This window comes from Simochromis diagramma, unplaced genomic scaffold (genome assembly GCF_900408965.1).
Source record: "Simochromis diagramma unplaced genomic scaffold, fSimDia1.1 OVJJ01000562.1, whole genome shotgun sequence".
Taxonomy (NCBI): Eukaryota; Metazoa; Chordata; class Actinopteri; order Cichliformes; family Cichlidae; genus Simochromis; species Simochromis diagramma.
Window position 1 is genome coordinate 76,021 of NW_024387126.1, and position 12,404 is coordinate 88,424.

At 39.1% G+C, this 12,404-nt stretch overlaps 1 protein-coding gene and 1 long non-coding RNA gene across 2 annotated transcripts in view; one reads left to right on the forward strand and one right to left on the reverse strand.

The window, feature by feature from the left end:
• LOC120743404 (obscurin-like) overlaps positions 1-12,404 on the forward strand; it is a 170,058-nt gene that overhangs the window by 71,585 nt on the left and 86,069 nt on the right. The window lies entirely within an intron of this gene.
• Positions 9,466-12,404, reverse strand: part of LOC120743409 — a 51,787-nt gene continuing 48,848 nt past the window's right edge. Inside the window, exons 5-7 of the long non-coding RNA XR_005698180.1 lie at positions 9,951-10,013; positions 9,808-9,870; positions 9,466-9,707 (exon numbers count right to left, since the gene is read on the reverse strand). This is a non-coding gene — a long non-coding RNA (uncharacterized LOC120743409). The remainder of the gene's footprint in view (positions 9,708-9,807; positions 9,871-9,950; positions 10,014-12,404) is intronic.

Below are 12,404 nucleotides of genomic sequence, written 5' to 3' on the forward strand. Positions count from 1 at the left end.
GACAGCATGTGCTCAGATGTCATGGCTTTTTGTCAGAGCAGCTGGCCAGAATACAGCCATCTCACAGGCCCAATTAAAGCATATTGGCCACACAGAGACACCTTAACGGTACACGACGATCTGCTACTGAAAGGCACCAGACTAGTGATCCCTACTGCTATGCGCCACTCTGTCCTCATTGCCCTACACGAGGGACATCAGGGAATGTCTAGATGCAGAGAGAGAGAGCCAGGGAGACAGTATGGTGGCCTGGTCTGAGTGGGCAAACAAATGAACTTGTGAAAAACTGCACCATATGCATCAAAGAGCGTACCAACCCAGTGCAACCTTTAATGCCAAGCCAACTCCCTGAGAGACCATGGCAAAAAGTTGGAGCAGACCTTTTTACGTTTAACAACAGCTACTATGTGCTTCTGGTGGACTACTACTCTAAATTTGTAGAAATAGCCAAACTTACTCCCACAAGATCGGAGGATGTTATAGTGCATCTAAAATCAGTCTTTTCCAGACATGGGATTCCAGAGTTTCTCTACAGTGACAATGGACCTCAGTTTTCAAGCCAACAGTTCAAAGACTTTGCAGCAGCTTATGGGTTCAGGCATGTAACAAGCAGTCCAAGATTTGCACAAAGCAATGGTGAGGCTGAGCGTCATGTCCAAACTGTGAAAAGTCTGCTAAAGAAAGCAAAAGACCCATATCTTGCACTTCTAGCTTACAGAGCAACCCCATTGGCTAATGCATATAGCCCTGTGCAACTACTAATGGGACGAAGACTGCGCACGTCAGTTCCCCAGCTTCCTTCTTTGCTCAATCCCAGCCTGCCCAACAAGGCTACAGTGTTGACAAAAGCGAGAGAGAGAGTGATGAAGGACAGTGTTGCGTACAACAGGAGACATCGTGTGACAGAACTTCCTCCACTCTCACCGGGACAACCAGTGTGGATTACAGACACTAGGCGTGAAGGGACTGTCATCTCCTCTCACTCCACACCCCGCTCATACATTGTCGAGACCCCTTCAGGAGCCATCAGGAGAAATAGGCATCACCTCCAGCCATTGCCAGATGCCACACCAAAGTTACAAACCCCAATTACACCTGTCAGTCCAACAGAGAACGCCCTGCTTGCTTCAAACCTATCGGCGGCTACAACTCTGACTCCTAAGACAGAAGACCCAGGTCCTGTCAGAACTAGGGCTGGCAGGGTTGTCAAAAAAACACAAAGACTGGACTTGTGAAAATAAACAAAACAAAAAAAGACATGGGTTTAAAAGTAAAGGAAAAAAGGTTGAAGAGAAAGAAAAGTTTCTATGAAAGGTTCTAAGAAAAAAAAAGAGTACAGTTTTCATATATGCAGTAAATGTTCTTGTAAGTTTGATGTTTTCAGCGAAACGAGGATGTGGTGTAATCTATTTGAGTATAACCTGTTTTATTGTGAAAGGGGGGTTCTGAAACAGGAAGTAGATAATAAAGGTCAGAGTTTGAGTGCTCTACAAGGTGTCGCTTGAATCCTTGCCTAAAACCACGACAATCATGTCTGTACTTTCATCCACAGCAAGATGCAATAAAGTTTTTGCTTCTTTCACACAACTGTGTTCTTAAATCAGTGGCCATGTCACAAACCCGATCAGCAATCGTATTTCTCCTCAGGCTCACATTTGTCAAAATCTGCGTTTTGTCTGGACACAAGATGTCGCACACCTTCATCATGCAGCTCTTCAGAGTGGTACCGGGCTGATTTGGCTATCTCCTCTTCTACAATAAAACTTGCTTTCACAACAGCTTCACTTTGTGATTTTTGCTCTGGTGAAAAAAGTCTGCTGAAATGTCAGATTCTTCTTTAGTTCTTCTACTTTCTGTTAGTGATGGGTCGGTCGCGAACGAAATGGCTCTTAGAGCCGGGTCTTTGACGTGAACGACGCAAGCCGGCTCCTTATCGCGAGCCGTGGGGTTTTTTTTTCTTTCTCTCACCCTCTCTCTCGCACTTTTTTCCACTTCACAGCATGCGAGCCTTGTGCTTTATGCTGGGAAGAGGGGGGAGGGGCGGTAGTTACACTCAGTAGCACAGGAACAGAGCGGGAGGGAGAGAGAGAGAAAGAGAGCCAGGGACAACATCGTCACATTAGAAAGGTATAGTAACCATCCACAACTATTTTCAGTTGCAGATGATAAAGGATTCAGAAAGTTTATTCATGCAGGCCCATATGACAGAGAATATGCATCTTCTTTTTGTTTTCATATTTTAATTTATATTTAATTGTGTTGTGGTTTGCAGTGTTTTGTGCTGTTTCACTTTAAATTTGTAAAAGGAAAAAGCTGAAAATTTAAATAGTTAAAAGTTGAAATGTGAATAGTTGATTTTTGTATTATATGATTTATTTATTACATTTTATGTGGAGTGAATAAATAAAAGTATATTTATGGTGGCCCCTACAGACAAAGCACATACAAACTTCAAATCACCTACGAACTCTGAAGCACGTACAAACTCCAAAACATGTACAAACTCCAAAACACGTTAAAACTCAGAAGCACAGAAGTGTGTGGTAATAACGTGTAAATGAACATTTTTTTTAAATTATTTGACTATATATGAATGCTTGTGTATAAATACATAAACAATACACATATGCTTTCATGCTTTCAATTGTGTAATTTAAGTGATCTAGTAGCTCTGTTTTGGAAGTTCAGTTCATGCTAGAAATGTGTTTTGGAGTTTGTACGTGCTTTGTCTCTAGGGGCCACCGCATATATTTATATATAAACATATATAAATAAAACCACTTTTTTTTGTACATCAGTAATTCCTTTTGTGCATAATTTTATATTATTGTTAATAATATATCAATTAAAGCAACAAAACAACCTGAAGAGCCGGTTCGGAGCCGAAAGAGCCGGCTCTTTTTAGCGAGCCGAACCGAAAGAGCCGGTTCTCTAAAAAGAGCCGGAAATCCCATCATTATTTCCTGTAGTTTCTGCATTTAGGTTTTTCAGCTTATCCTGACGTTTTGTCTCGTAGTGCCGTCTTAAATTAAATTCCTTCATTACAGCCACATTAGCTCCACTAATAAGACACACGAGTTTACCAGCAATGTCTGTAAACATATATTCAGTCACCCACTGGCGCTGAAAGGCTCTGCTTTCAGAATCAACGTTTCTCTGCACCATCGTGAGCGGCTAGCTTCACAATAACAGCAGTTTGACTTGATTGACGCGGGAATGTTCCCAGTTAGCCTAGCGTTCAGCAAGGAGGCTGCAGCACTGCATTATGGGATCTGTAGTTTGTATATTATTAGCGTCTCATATCACCGGGCCATGCATAACAATAATAGTACATCTATATAAAATGATCTCTGACTTTGACACATGTGTTTTAAAGAAATTTAAAGTGAAACAACGCAAAACACTGCAAACCACAACACAATTAAATATAAATTAAAATATGAAAACAAAAAAAAGATGCACATTCTCTGTTATATGGGTCTGCATGAATAAACTTTCTGAATCCTTTATCATCTGCAAATGAAAATAGTTGTGGATGATTACTATACCTTTCTAATGTGACGTTGGCTGTGTCCCAATTAAGAGACCGCACGCTTGAAGTACGCATTTTGAGTGCGATTACGTCACCGTCACGCGACGACTGCTGTCCCAATTCGAAGTGTACTTCAAATGCATACTCCAAATGCGCCGTCGATTTCCCCAAATATCAAGTGTGGTCCGGTGAACGCTTCGTGGTCCCATATATCCCACAATTCATAGCGCGGCGGTGGGTGTGGATAATTTTGTCGCAAAATACCCCACAAGAATCGCGCTCCCCAGTGGCTGCAGCCAGACCCTTCTCCAAAATACGGCAGACGGCAGAAGGGAGCGGCCGAAGAGAACTGTCCGCACTTCTCGTACTTATAGTACACACCGTACGCGTAGTGCACGTACTTCAAGCGTGCAGACCCTGAATTGGGACACAGCCCTTGTTGTCCCTGGCTCTCTTTCTCTGGCTGTGTCCCAATTCAGGGTCTGCACGCTTGAAGTACGCACACTACTCGTACTACGTACGGTGCATACTATAAGTACGAGAAGCTATGAATTGTGGGATATATGGGAACACGAAGCGTACACCAGACCACGCTTGATATTTGGGGAAATCGACGGCGCATTTGGAGTATGCATTTGAAGTACACGTTGAATTGGGACAGCCGTCGTCGCGTGGCGGTGACGTAATCGCACTCAAAATGCGTACTTCAAGCGTGCGGTCTCTTAATTGGGACACAGTCTCAGTCTCTCCCTCCCGCTCTGTTCCTGTGCTACTTTGCGTGTAACTACCGCCCCTCCCCCTCTTCCCAGCCCAAAGCACAAGGCTCGCATACGGAGCGGAAAAAAAGTGCGAGAGAGAGGGTGAGAGAAAGAAGGGAAAAAAAAAACCCCACGGCTCGCGATAAGGAACCGGCTCGCGTCGTTCACGTCAAAGACCCAGCTGTAAGAGCTGTTTCGTTCGCGACCAACACATCACTAATTTGTTGGGTTGCCTTTCACATAAGTCCTTAATCACGGAGGCAAAAAGTCCACTTTTCATCTGGATTTACTGAATCACAGCATCCATAGCTTCTGAACCAGACCACCAATCACATAACCAAAGACCATCAAATAACACATAATCTGAGTGTGCTCTATCACTGGAAGCACAGCAGAGCGCTTTTTACGCTGTTTTTTTGATACAGGAAAGTATCAGATGTGCCAATAGCATGGAAAACGTGTGTATGTGGAATAGATGTAGGGCATATAAAATATGAGTAAGGGATGAAAGAAGGGAGAGATGCAGACGGGCAGATGAGTATAAATGGAGCTGTTTGGGAAGGTTCGAGGTTCTTTATGTAGTTTGCTGCAGATGAGTAACATCGTAAGAAAGCACTGTGGAGTTCACAGTCAAAAGTTTCAGTTGCCCAATCACTGTGGACTTATGAAGTGAAATTATCTTCTTTTTTGTCTCTCAAAAGAGTTGGAAGACTTTGTACCATGTTACTCCTTCCTCATTTGGACTTTCAAATCAGACTTGATCTGCAGAGTTTAAATCCACATGTGTCCAACAGCTCTGTGTCATAAACCTGCTGATCAAATGTATCCTGAGCTCTGACTTCTCTTTTAGAGGACAGTCTGATGTATGCTGAGGTCAAACACCCCAAAAAAGGAAAAGCCAAGAAGAAAGCAGGTAAACAAAGTCTGCCATCACCTCCAGTGAATGTTGTTCAACATGTTTATCTGGTCTTAAAATCTTCTTTCCACTCACAGGAAATTCAAGTCCTGCAGCTGATGCAGCAGTTTATTCTGAAGTCGCGTTAGGAAGCTTTCCTGGTAATTATGCTTCTGTGCAGGATGAGTTATTCTTCAAGTTATTAAATGGCGAACATCCTGAAACTTGGACATTTGTGTTCTTTGTGTTTGTCTTACAGGTCAGTGAGGAGAGCTGCAGCAGCAAAGCCAAAAAGAAGCATTTTATGAATCCACTGTTGCTCCTCTGCTGCTCAAATATCAGACATGCTCAGTCTTTAGTGTTTATGAAGATGATATTGAATAATAATATGATATATAGTTGGTACTGTGTTTTAGCATAAAGCACACAGAGATGTTTCCTGTTTCAGAGTCATGCTCTTTATATTTAGCTGCTATTTTTATTCATTGTTGAGCTTTTGTATAAAACTTTGAATGTATCCTGTTCCACAGAGAAAAAAGTCTGTGATTTTTAGTAACTGATAGCAGCAACTTAAAGTCAGCAGAGTTACATTAGGAAGTGCTGGTATAAACACCCACAAATACTTTTACTGTCTGAGTGTAAAGATCTATATTGTGTAAAAAAAAATAATTATTTGGTATAAAAACATGAAAAAGCTCTGGCTGCATCATGATTCATTTAATGTCAGATACTTTTATTGTAGTTTTAGTGTATCTCATATTTTAATCTGAAGCTGTGAATGTTATTTTTATTTTTTTTATGTTGTTTGCTGTTCTCACTTTTTCTGAATTTTACATAGTTTTTTAAAAGTTATTTATTTTGAATGTAGAGCACAGTGATCAGCTCTGTTGTTTTGAACATAGTATATAAATACATTTGACCTTGACTTCACTTTCTCTTGTATTTTAATCTGAGTAAAGATTAAAGATTGTTTGGGCTTGATTAGATTTCTTGGCTTTATGATTTGCTTTAAAGCTTTTATTGGAGCTGTATTGTGATACTACCTTTTATTTTTTTCAGTAGAGCGCAGTGCTCTCCATTTAGAAGTACTTTGAATTCATGTATGTACACATTCCTACTATTATTAATTACTAATTACTGAAGAAAGAAAGAAAAGTCTGATCATTAAAACAAGTTGGTTAGGTCACAGTGGATATTTGTGTCCAGAGCTCTGCGAGTTGATGATCCAGTCATGGCCTTTGATGATGTTGAGCCATCACTCGCTGTCCTGTGCTTGTCCCACATGTGGCTTTCTAGAGGAAGAAAACACAGCTGGGTGCGAAAACATCTTCAGTACACACTGTGAGGTGCAGCTCTGCATTATTTGTCTGTTTGTTTTTAAAATATTATTACTCCTCCATCCAGAAGCAGACGTGGACAGGTCACCACTGTGTCACATGACTAACTCACAGAGACACACAAACATTCAAACACCACGACACAGGAGTTTTACTTTGTTTGTTGTTAGACTAGAATAGAGTTATTGTCATTGCACATGTCACAAATAAAAGGCAACAAAATGCAGTATCGTTGTTGTTTTGTAGTATCTTAAAATACACTATGTAAGTTTTGGTATTATTTCCCAACATGTACTGTGTAACTTTTATGAATTTATGAAGATATTGAATTTAACTGTAGTGAAACCCTAAACTCAGAGATCCTGGTGTAACTTTGCAGATCTCCTCTGGAACCAAACTTTATTTTTGACTTGTTTGAGAAAATACTCACATAAACACAAATTAATCTATGATAAGGAATAATAATGCATATATATTTGAACTTTAGTCAATTTAATTCATCAGTGTTGTAGTGTTTACATGTTTTTAAACTGATGCATCAAGAAACAATACAAGAAAAAACCTACTCACATATATTCAGTGAAACTTATCAGGAGCTGCAGCTACGTCAAACTGACCCATTCTGATTTCCTAATTTTTCTGTCTCTTCCGTTCCTTTCCATCAGATGAACATGTCTAACATTACCTGCTTCACACTGCCTGACTTGATGAGAGAGGCTGCACGTGCGCATTGATGCACAACTTTGGTTTTTATCAGCGTGCTGTATAATATCAAACAAAACTGGGAAAATGAGCACACAGAAAAACATATTTGCTCTGTCTGGCCTGTTTCCTAGACCTGTGATGATAAAGGATAAAGATTTTACCTTCAGAATCTGTCATTTAGAAGAGTCTGTTACAGAAGCAGAAAAATCCCTGTCTGTTGGACAAATAGCTGTAACTGTGCCCAAATTTAAAGCCCCTTGACTCCCATCTTTAAATTTAACAAGACGTTTAAATCCACTTATTCAAATTTAGACATTTGGCTTGAGGGGGCGTTCCAGCTGAAAATTTAGACTTCTGGCATCAATTTGAATAGATCACTGTTCTGTTCGGCCATCAGGGGTTTTCTGAGCTTCCTGCTCCAAAATGAAATGCCCAAAATAAACTAATTATAAACCTTCTCAAAAAGGAAGATTTTAAGTCTAATTTTCAGGTTTGGCCACATTTCATTGACTCATTTTATTAGTGACTGGTCTGCTATACTATTCATCTTCAAACTGAGCATCAGGAAGAAAGGTGATTGAATGTGACATGGCTGACAGGCTGGTCTGGGTTATCTGGGTTTACTAGTAAAAGACCAGAAAGGAGAAAATCCCCAGTGAGTGGCAGGTATCTGGGTGAAAATGCCTCGTTGATGTCAGGAGAATGACCAAACTACTTTAAGCCAATAGTTTCAGGTTTTGCCACTGAGCAGGGAAGCAGGACTCAATAGCTGCACTTTCTTAGCAGAAACTGGGAATTTTTTTACAAGTGAAAATGGTGAGAGAAAAAAAAACAGTTAAAAAAGTGACATCCACAGCAGTGTAATCTGCAGCTCCTGTTCTGATTCTCCAAATACAAGAAAAACTCCTTCCACAGCTTTTCCAGAAGTATTTACAAAAAGTCTCTGAGCTTTCCCCTCCCCAAGATTCCTGGACATAAAGGAGAAAACGGGTAAGTAATTTTAAAAGCACAAAAAGGAAATCTTGACTTACAAGCCAGAGTGACACTGACTGTTTGTCCTACAATGATCCAGCATCAACTGAAGCTCTGCACTCTGCAACCCAGAGGTGGACCCTCCTCACTGCCCCAAAACTACACAAAGATGAGAACACCAGAACAGACACACACACACACACAGTGGCTGCATGACTGGCAGGACTCTTGTGAACCACACTGTTTACACAGATGATCTTGTGGTCTTCAGTCCTTGTAGCGCTGGTCTCCAGCAGCGCCTTCACGCATGTTCTGCTTCTAGTGTGGAACATGATATCAGACATATCCAAATGTTTGACTTTTGGTTTTGTTTGTTTGTTTTTATCCTGAAATAAAGCGGGCACTTGTACATACAGAAAGACAAAATTATGGGATTTGTGAAGCTAAACTTAATAAATGTTACGTGTGGTCAGATTGCTTCTTATTTGTGTGTGGATTGAAGTAATTATAATAAAATTGAAATTGCTTGTCTATTTGCCTAACAATTCCTCTTATCATGCATTGTGGCAAAGGATGAAAATAGTTGTGCACTCCAGAGTGTGAATATGGACATTACTCTTATTTTTATTGCATAAATGGACAAGAGCTGCACTATGCTGGTAACACAACTTTGGCTCTGTCATGCTTAGCATGCTAATGCTAACTTAGCCAAGAACCAAGAGTGATGTTAAAGCTGAGTGAATGCTGACCCCAGCAGCCAGAACCCGAACTTCAAAAGGTAACAAACAGAGGAGCAGTCAGACTGCAGCGTCTGTTTCTACCTGTTCATGTTTCTAGAATCACCATCAAGATCGCATCTCTCTGTACTGGTTTCCATCTTTGCTTGGTGCTGTCGACTTTAAGGTTCATTCCTGAATACTAAGAGAAAGATCTCATTTGTGTCCTCATTAGGACAGGGATTTGTGTTGGTGTGTGACTGTAACCTCAGGTTTGTATTGTTAAATGGAGATTATTAGCTTGTGTATTTCAGGTTATTTTATAGAGTAACATATTGCATTACTTTTAATGCAAAATGTTTTTGTGTAACAAGTGTAATTCATTACTTTTTTGAGTAACAATACCAACACTGATCACAACAAAGCGGGAAAATACCTCCAACATGCACAAACATTTGATCACAGAGCATGGTGCTCTTTTTTGTGATAAATGTATTTTATTTATTTTTTTAAATCACCAGTAGACCTTATTTTTGACCTTATAAACAACTTTTTTTAGTTTAATTTAGTTTTCATAGAAAGCTGGTCCTCACAGAGACTACAAACATCATCTCTGCTTGCCGTATAAGTCACAGGACGCCGATACTGTATCTATGTCATATTATTATTTAATATCATCTTAACAAAAGTGACAAAAAACTGAGTGTGTCTGATATTTGAGCAGCAGAGGAGCAATAGTGGATTCATAAAATGCTCCTTTTTGGCTTTGCTGCTGCAGCTCTCCTCACTGACCTGTAAGACAAACACACAAAGAACACAAATGTCCAAGTTTCAGGATGTTCGCCATTTAATAACTTGAAGAATAACTCATCCTGCACAGAAGCATAATTACCAGGAAAGCTTCCTAATGTGACTTCAGAATAAACTGCTGCATCAGCTGCAGGACTTGATTTTCCTGTGAGTGGAAAGAAGATTTTAAGACCAGATAAACATGTTGAACAACATTCACTGGAGGTGATGGCAGACTTTGTTTACCTGCTTTCTTCTTGGCTTTTACATTTTTGGGGTGTTTGACCTCAGCATACATCAGACTGTCCTCTAAAAGAGAAGTCAGAGCTCAGGATACATTTGATCAGCAGGTATATGATACAGAGATGTTGGACATGTGGACTTAGAAGTGGATTTAAACTCCTGACAAGTACAATACATTTAAAGAAATTGAAATAAAAATCAACTGTTAGCAGCAACACTTCAGCTTGTGTCTTATTTGTGTGTGAGTGGATGGAGGCTAATAAACTCTGGCTGTCTGAACTCAGATGCATCTGATACTCATTGCACTCACTGCTGTGTTGAAATCCAGCTCTCCTTTGTAATCGTTGCCAGACTGTTGAACTACTCAGTTTGTAGCATCGCTAAGACCATATGACTTGTGATGTTTATGTACTCACCTGCTAAACTAAGCAGCCTTACCTACCGAGTCTGTCTTCTTTGTCTGAGATCCATTCTGGCACATCAGGCATCTGCAGAGACTTACCTGAGAGCTGAGTCATACCAAGTTTAGGATTTATGGAGCTTTTGACACACTAACCTGTTAGCAGAACTAAATATGTCCATGATGGAGACCTTTGGAAAAAAATCACCTCTGAACTGACTAAATGTGAGATGAACGTGTTAAACTTTCGAGAACCGATCTGATGAAGAGACTGAACTCAAACTGTGGAAGAAGCTGTTTTCATTGTTCTTTGCAAACATTCTGACCTGCTGTGTTTTCTGAATCACTCATTACATCTGTTCACACTGTTCACACAGTGTGTCTGTGTTTAAGTCATTTGAACGACAACAATAACACACATTAAGAGTATCAGGCTAAATAAATACCAGACTTAATGACTAACCCAAAAAAGCCTAACTGACTGCAACACTTCTTGTGTAAGATAAAACAGAGAAGTGGTAAGAAACAATAATATAACATGTATTTCAGAATTGGCACAGACACATGAAAAAAGCTATTTAATTTGGGGACATACAGATGGCTCATAGTGTATATAAAGCAGACAAAATAACACAAAACTCTGTGACTGTACCTGCAGCTCTTATCTTCACTTCAGAGTAAACAACAGTTCCATCTGGTTTATGATGCTCCCCTGTGAAGACGATCAGATGAATCCACATTTGACAATCATACTTTTTGAAACATTGCTAAAATTTCTAAACCATGTTTTTGTTTTCTGTTTTTAGTTATTTATTTATTGTTTACATTGCATGTATTTGTGTACTCACTTTTCTTTCCAAAGGTTTTAATCTCAATAACAGAGTAGGTGACATCTCAGTGTTCATCTGTTCCTAAAATGTACATATTTTTAGTTGCAGGATGAAACATTTGTGGATTCTTTCAGTCGAGTTAAAGAAACATTCAGGTTTGTAAAATCCTGTTTATGTCTGATTTTATGTGCATGTGTCAGTGTTCTTTTAAAAACCTGCTGACCACAAACTGAACCTAAGAACTGTTTGTGTTAATGAAGACTGAATAAAAAGTCAATATTAATAATGATAATATTATTTAAATGGTTTAAATGATGTTCATCTGATCGTGAAATGTTCATATTTTAGTTACTGGATTGTAAACATTTCACATGGAATTAATTTCATTAAATCAAAAACAAGTTTCTTCTCTAAATTCTCTGTGTTTTCAACAAAATACCATTTCTGTTGTCTTCAACCGGCGTAACTGAGTCATAGATGTGATTGGTACCTAAAAAAAGACGAGCCAGGGTCACACTAATCATTTGAATAAAAAAATAAAGTTTAAATGATTTTGTTTAAGTCAAAACCAGGACTATAAGATATTTTCAAACCATGATCCCATGATGTTGTTATTCTTTGTGTTGTTATGATATGAAACAACAACATTGGATTTTTTCAGTCAAGTTAAAGATACAATCAGGCTGTAAAATCCTGTTTATTTCTCATTTTATGAGCATGTGTCAGTTTGTCCAACTGGATTTTGACAAACGTTCTTTGAAAAACTGCTGAGCACAAAATGAACCTAAAAACTGTTCCTGTTAATGAAGACTGATTTAAAAGTTAATATTAATAATGATAATAAAGATCGGTTTAAGTGCTGACCAGGATGAGGAAAGTTGTACACATGAGTTTCATTCAGGTTGACTCCATGATTTGTGGAGGAGCCCGGACTGTGACTCTCAGACTGGATCGACCTAAAACAGGAAATAAACACAATAAACTCAAAAGTAACTGATGTTTGTTTAAAATTATAATAACAAGTATTTTACCAACCTGGTGAAGCAGGAATCTGTGAAAGAGACAAATGTTATTACACATGTTTGTCATGTATAAATTGTTCCACTGATATTTAGTGTCATGAGATCAGAATACATGTATATGTGTGAATAATTAAAGTGTATGTAGTAAATAAACTCTCTAATACAGCATGAAAAGAAGAGGCTCTTACACTTGGACTGTCTGCAG